Source organism: Muntiacus reevesi, chromosome 18 (genome assembly GCF_963930625.1).
Source record: "Muntiacus reevesi chromosome 18, mMunRee1.1, whole genome shotgun sequence".
NCBI lineage: Eukaryota > Metazoa > Chordata > Mammalia > Artiodactyla > Cervidae > Muntiacus > Muntiacus reevesi.
In genome coordinates this window covers 2,749,099-2,755,491 of record NC_089266.1, presented here as the reverse complement: position 1 = coordinate 2,755,491, position 6,393 = coordinate 2,749,099, and positions in this window count along the sequence as shown.

Genomic DNA, 6,393 nt, shown 5'->3' with positions numbered 1-6,393 from the left:
CCAGGCCTCATGGCTCTCAACCGTCAAGGGGGTCAAAGGACCAGATAAACTGATACTGATGCTATCTAACCAAGAACAGTGACTTGAAAGATGAGGTAGTAGATAAAAGTGCTGTATCTATACAACCATGATTTGCAAAGTGACAAATGCCTTGTTTGTTGTCTTAGTTGCTCAAGACACAGCCCTTCTACTGCCTGAGATCCGCTGTGGTTGTTGTTTAGTCACTAAGTCCTGTACGGGTGTTTTGCAATCCCATGGATTGTAGCCTGCCAGGCTCCAATGTCCATGGAATTTCCCAGGCAGCAATACTGGAGTGGGTTGTCATTTCCTTTTCCAGGGAATCTTTCCGACCCAGGGATCGAACCTGCATCTCCTGCATTGGCAGGCAGGTTCTTTTACCACTGAGCCACTTTTTAAATCAGTCAGACCAGTTTTGAATGTGTAGATGCACTGTCCTATTTTATTAATAATAGAAGAAGTTAAACACAGTCAGAATTTTAATCCTTAGAATTTGAGATGTCCAGAGGATACAAAACATAAAGGTCAGGCCACAAATATTACTGTAATTAGAAGGCCAACATCACCTGCCTGCGTAGGACAACATCTTTTGGAAGTCAGAAAGAAAGGAACAGATTTCTAGATTGAAGAATACTGATACGTTGGTCACGTCAGTTCTTAGGAGCTCCAGGTTGAGTTGAGTAAGAATGTTGAATGTGATGATTCTGTTTTCGATTGAAAATCTTCGACTCCTAGAAAATATCACTTCCTCTTTTATGTAGCATCTTTACAGGCAAAATAAGATGTTAAGAGGTTAATTTTTTATTTCAGTCAATAGATTCAGAATTCAGGGAGACACTGTGTGTTTGCTACCAAATTAGAGTGGGACAAACAAAACAGAACTTCTGAGCCCTGATACAGCATCTTCCAGGGAAGTAGGCAGATGCTTGAGAAAATGCTGATTTTATGTGACCCCAGGAACTCAAGGGACTCCTGGGGGCTCCTGCAATGCAGGAGACACAGATTTGATCTCTGAGTCAGGAAGACTCCCTGGAAAAGGGAATCACAACCCATTCCAGTGTTTTTGCCTGAAAATCCAATGGGCAGAGGAGGCTGGTGGGTTAAAATCCATGGGGTCTCAAAGAATTGGTTACAACAGAGCACACACAGGGATGCGATATCTGTCTTAAAATACAACTATTAAATGATACATATGATACATGTATACATATACATGTATACATACATATCTATAAATATGATATCCATAAAATATGCACCAAGTCTCAGGTTCTTTGTGTCCCATCACAGAAAGACTTCAGTGAGATAAAGTGATAGGTAAGGGGTGGATTTATTCAGAAATAGATACACTCCACACGCAAGATGTGGACGATAGCAGAAGGTGAGAGGCCCTGAAATACGGTGTGGTTAACCTTTACGGGCTGGTAATTTCATAGGCTAATGAGTGGGAGGACTAGACCAACTGCTTTGTGAAGTGGGTAGAGGCTCCCAGGAGTCGGGCCACTGTCCGCTTTTTGATTTTTCTGCTTGGCCTCAGAGCTGGCGTGGTGCCTGTGGTGTGTCGTTTAACTGACGTGTTCAATGAGCGTATACCGAGGCCACGCACCCAGCGTCTTGGCCCCATTTGATTCCAGTCGGTCTTTGTCTTGTCCCTGGGCTCTGTGACTTTTTCAAAGGTTGTGTCCTGCCCCCTCCCTCCTATTTCAGACGGTAACAGTTGCACCAGCCTGCTGGGAGGTGTCACTAACGGGGGAGGCTCTGCATGCATGGGGAATGTCTGCACCTTCCTAGTTAGTTCTTACAGTGTGTGTGTGGTCAGTCATGCCCACGTCTTTGCAGCTCCATGGACTGTAGCCCGCCAGGCTCTTCCGTCAATGCGATTTCCCAGGCAAGTATACTGGAGTGGGTTGCCATTTCCTCCTCCAGGGGATCTTCCTGAACCAGGGATTAAACCCACAGCTCTTGCATTGCAGGTGGATTCTCTACCACTGTGCTACCTGGGAACTTAACTCTCAATTTTGCTGTAAACTTAAAAATGCTGCAAAAAAAAAAAAAAAAAGTAAAAAAAAATACAATGAAGCTTTTAATGGAGTATTTGACTCTGATGATGAAATGTTCATACTAGATAGAAAGAAAGATAGAAAGAAAATTCTTAAGCAATGAAGTATTTAACACCATAGTGCGTGCTCGGTTGCTTCAGCCATGTCCGACTCTTTGTGACCCCGTGGACCATAGCCTGCCAGGCTACTCTGTCCACAGAATTTTCCAAGCAAGAATACTGGAGTGGGTTGTCATTTCCTTCTCCATAATACTATAGATACAGCTAGAAAAACATACAAGCCTTTTTACTTTTATCTTTCACAGATAAAATAATGCGAGGAAGATGTGTATTAGGTGAAGTATACACACTCTAAGGACAGATTTTTGCCCTCAAATTGGGCAACACATAAGCTCTTCAACTGCTATAACAGCTATTCTGACAGCAAGCAAGAGTTTGCATCACAGTAAAATTTCCCTCTTCCACCTCCCAGTATGTAACTTAAGCTCCCGGGAAAACACTTCTCATAAAACTCTGCTTTCTTCTTTGATGTTGTAACTTTTGGCTGGGAAGAGTCAGGAAATGGTCCTAACCCTGCTGGGGAGAATACACCCGTATAAGCCAAACCCTCCTTGCTCAGAGACCCAGCTAAACCATCGAAAAGGGAGCCTCTTTCAGGCTTCTTTCAACTCCACCTGAAGAGGACAGCTCTCAAGAAAGATATTCTTCGAATGGAGTTTTCACCAGTCTATTGCCATCTTCCATTTCCTTAGGATATAATTTCCTCCAGGTCTGCATGAAGTTAGGAAGGGCAAGTTGCCACCCAAAAATAAGAGCGTGTGTTTCTATAGCATCTGTTTTTGACAGTGTATATAAATAAGCAGCGTCTCCACCCCAGTATAAGGCAAAGATATATATCTTTTTATGAGTTGGCTTTCTGAAAATGCAACTGCAAGAAAGAATGTGGGGGTGGAGCCCAATATAAGCACAACGTCAGAATGAAAAAGAACCACCTACAAAAGTCTTTCTTGAAAAAGCATCCGTTCCTGAAGAAGATGCCTCTTGTGTGGGTTCGCACACACAGATTTACTCGCTACCCAGACTGACTTTTTCTCCCAAGGGCTTCTTTAAGAGAGAAACTTTAAACCTGGAGGTTAAAAAAAAAAAAATTATGATTCTTAGAGATCCGTTGCCATTCTAAATATTTAACAGAAGCTGAGTGTGGCGGAGACACGTAGTTCCATCCCCAAGAGCTGCTTCTTAGATCCAATGGTTTGGAGAGTGGTTTGAGACCAACATTCAGAGGCAGAGGAAACAAATCTCTAAGCAGCTCAGCTGTTAAGAAATGCCTCAGTCAGTCATTCTTGCCTTAACTTAGGTCAGCGTTGAGACAGGCTGAGACCCAGCACCCTTCGCTGTAGCTCTCCCAGCTGGACAAACATCTTGAGCAACAAAATGTGAAGAAACTATAAGGAACTAAAGACAACTCTGCACATACTGAATGTGCGGTGCTGAATGCGCTCGGTCGCTCGGTGGTGTCTGACTCCGCGACCCCACGGACTGGAGCCAGGCGCCTCTGTCCATGGACATTTCCAGGCAAGAATACTGGAGTGGGTTGCCATTTCCTACTCCCAAATTCTGAATAACGAGATACCAAAAGGCCCCAAAAAGCAACTGCCACTTCTCTAGAGCTGGGAACAAAAGCAGGGTGCTGCACATGCCCCCTGCATGAAATACCACCAACAGGATGAGCAAACCACCCAAGCTGCCCCTCCAGCCAGCTGGACACTCGCTTACCCTCACCCTGTATAGGGAACAAGCTCGCCTCCACCCTTCCTTGGGGAACAAGCAGGGAAGCTTGTTACTTGTTCTCAATCCCTCCTGCTGCAGCAGGGGCCCCAGTAAAGCTTTGCCTGGATTTCTTGTCCAGCCCCTGATCAAGTTCTCGTGATTGGCATAAGCCAAGAACCCTGGTCAGTATCAACGTCTTGAGATGGAATCCATGTTTTTCTTCATACACATGTATAGTTTATTAAATAGACATATATATGTGCCCATGATTATGCATGAATGGCAATATTTTTAAGGCATGAGACTATAAACTGGATGGGGTGCTTTTTCATCTGCAGACTTCTCAGCACACTTCAGGACTGGAGAATCCCTGGGTCCATGGCATTAAATATTAGAATTATCCTTCAGCCACAGTGGTTGGATGGCATCACTAACTCAATGGACATGAGTTTGAGCAAGTTCTGGGAGATGGAGCAGGACAGGGAAGCCTGGAGCACTGCAGTCCATGGAGTCTCAGAGTCGGACACAACTGAGCGACTGAGTGAGGACCAGTTGTGGTGAAATCCAGAAACACCTCCATGTGTTCCCAAAAACACCCTAGAGAAAGCTACTGCTCTGGCTGGGAATTAACTTCACGAACAGGCTGATAGGCAAGACAAGAATTCTTCCCTGCTCTTGAGGTCTGGGTAACTTGAGACCAGTGTCCTGGGATTCAGCTGGCTCCTCTGCCAAGGGCTTTTTGCAGGAAGCTCCTCCCACCATCCGGGCTGAGCTTGGCAAGGAGACTTCTCCCAACTTCCCCACTTGGAATGTTTGCTTTCAGCAGTACCACCCTCTCTGATATGCTGACATGGGTAAGTGAATGGAAGTAAATACAGGAAGGCAGAGGGGGAAAAATCAACTTTGGATTTTGTTCAAACTATAAAGAACAAACACACACCATACCTTCAATCCACATAGGCGACCCTTCATGCTCAGGTCCTTTCAAGTTTAACGCATTGTTTTGAGCATTTTAGAAATGTTAGATTTTACTTTCTCTGCTTGACAGTGTTCGAATGCTTTAATGGGTTTTTTTTAAAAAAGTGGTTCCAAAGTACTTTGGAAAAGATAGACACAAAAAATATTATTACACTAGGGTCTTGTCTAAAAATGGAGAAATCAGACGCTTACAATGTACTTGACACCATGGTAGGTGTTGTAAATAGTTTTCATTTATATCCTCACACCAAGCATGGCGGATACTGTTACTACCATTTTATTCATGAGAAAGGGCTTTACTAGGACTCACTAGTAAAGAATCGGCCTGCGAAGCAGGAGACTTGGGTTTGATCCCAAAGTCTGGAAGATCCCCTGGAGAAGGAAATGGCAACCCACTGCAGTATTCTTGTCTGGCAAATTCCCCTGGTACTGGCGGGCCCAGTCCATGGAGTCACAAAAGAGTCAGACATGACTTAGTGACTACCCGAAAACAATAAGTATATTAGAAAATGGAGCAAAGAAAGTTTAAGAAACTCTCATAAGTATTAATAAGACATATGTCACTTTTAAAATGTACGGGTTTAAAAGTTAACTTGTTTCTAACTTTGACACCAATACAAATATTATTTTGGCACCAAAAAAAGTGTAAATACACATTCTTCAATTTCATCTTCATGGAATCCAAAGATAGCTCCTTGGTTGAAATTAAATATATTTCTGTTATTTTTAATGACTGGCTCAAAGAAGTGTGAAAGAGAATTTACATCTGCTCATTATCCAAGGACTCCTCAGGAGACCTAGACTATTCCTGCATGTCCCGAGGGTTTGAGATCAAACACATTTTACCCTTCTGGCCCAGATGTCGATACACCCAGAATGTCACATGGGCTCTAGACATTTGGTAGAAAACCAGAAAAGAAGCAAAGGCTTCATCTGTATGTGGCAAGGGTGGAACCCTGGAGCCAGGACGGTTAAACACCTGTCAGTCACCTGCTGTCTCCTCCTCTCCCTCCTTCCCTTTATCCTTTCCTTCTTTCCATCTGCTCAGTCGTGTCTGACTCTTCATGACCCCAGGACCGTTGCCCACCAGGCTCCTCTGTCCATGAGATTTCCCAGGCAAGAATACTGGCGTGGGATGCCATTTCCTTCTCCAGGGGATCTTCCCGATGCAGGGATCTCTTCCATCTCCTGTACTGGCAGGCAGACTCTTTACCCCTGCACCACCTGGGAAGCCCTTCTTTCCATCAACCAAGGAATATTTACTAAATGCCTAATAAATGCCAGGTTTTCTGCTAGTGGAAGCTTGCCCCATCTCTCAGAGGCTTCCTCCTTAGAACGTTTTGTCACCTAATCTGTCTGCCTTCTGCTTTGGGAATATGTCCTTAGTTTTTCTGTTCTTCTTGTTCTGGTCTGACTATCACAGATACTTGTCTCTCCCTAGACATTTCTCTCACTGGGGGATTAAATCTTGGGAAATGGTGGTGACTTCATCTTCCCTCTGTCTCCCCATTGCTCTGTGGCAGGAAATAGGACTCTATTGAACTGGATGTTGGTGTGATTTCCCCCCC